The sequence below is a fragment of the Octopus bimaculoides genome, chromosome 8 (genome assembly GCF_001194135.2).
Source record: "Octopus bimaculoides isolate UCB-OBI-ISO-001 chromosome 8, ASM119413v2, whole genome shotgun sequence".
In the NCBI taxonomy this organism is placed as follows: domain Eukaryota; kingdom Metazoa; phylum Mollusca; class Cephalopoda; order Octopoda; family Octopodidae; genus Octopus; species Octopus bimaculoides.
In genome coordinates this window covers 471,677-472,784 of record NC_068988.1, presented here as the reverse complement: position 1 = coordinate 472,784, position 1,108 = coordinate 471,677, and the positions used below count along the sequence as shown (strand labels likewise).

At 33.0% G+C, this 1,108-nt stretch overlaps 1 protein-coding gene across 3 annotated transcripts in view; it reads left to right on the top strand.

Moving 5' to 3' along the window:
* Nucleotides 1–1,108, top strand: part of LOC106871778 (collagen alpha-3(IX) chain) — a 239,898-nt gene that overhangs the window by 111,223 nt on the left and 127,567 nt on the right. The window lies entirely within an intron of this gene.

Sequence of the window (1,108 nt, the reverse complement as noted above, 5' to 3'; positions counted from 1 at the left end):
CACACACACACACACACACACACACACACACACACATTTATATATACCATATTGTATAGTTATGAAACTCTCACATAAAGTACTCGGAGTTTCCCGGCACGTCCACATGTATGTGTGTGAATGTATGTATGTATGTATGTGTGTGTGTATGTATGTATATACTGACCCTTCCATATTAATAAATAAAAATTCAAAATCCATATGATTTACATTGGCATTACATTAATCTTGCTTATAAACAAAACAATGTAAAATAGCATTTTTTGATGGCCGGAGTCTAATGATTGAAATAAACAAAGGATGAATACAAGAGAAAAAGGACATTCAGTAGCGCAAAGTTTCAGGCATGAGGTTTGAGTGGTTGCTTTCTATCATTCTACAATGATGAACATAAGCTTGTATTAATCAGTATCACAGATTCGTACAGTTGTCATACAAGGTGTGATACCAATATTGACTAAATGCAATACAATTTCCATTTGAGAGGAACGGCTGGCTATTGATTTACGTACGAGTGTCATCTAAGACTTAATGTCAACACTGAAGTGTTTGATTATTTGCAGAGAAAACCCGTTTCTGGTGTACAAAAACTATTATAACTGGTTATTTCTAATAAACGCAACCTAAGTGTTAATATCAACTGGTTTTACAAGCGTTTACAGAAACTCAGAAATAAAATAAAATTAATTTATCATACATATATGCATAAATGAATACAGACAGAGAGACAAATAGATAGATAGATAGTTGGATAAAGAAATAGATACATTAATAGATAGAACCTTATATATCTGAACACAGAGGTGACAAAATACAAAGTAGAACTTTTCATTTTGGGAAGAGAATAAAAAAAAAGCGGGTGTGTAGAATTTCGATCAAAAGTAATCGTGGAAAGAAGGGGAAAAGAAGGAAAAAAGGAAGCCGATCAATAGGGATCGTGTATCACAGAAATGTCATAATGTAAAATGGAAAACAGATTAGGTTTATCCGTGGAAAGAAAAGCCTACAGAAAAGACCACGGTAATTTCGGGCAATAATGTCATGCAAAAAAAACAACACATTACAGTAAGTGACTCTCTTTTTTCCTTTCTTTTTCTGGTTCATAGGA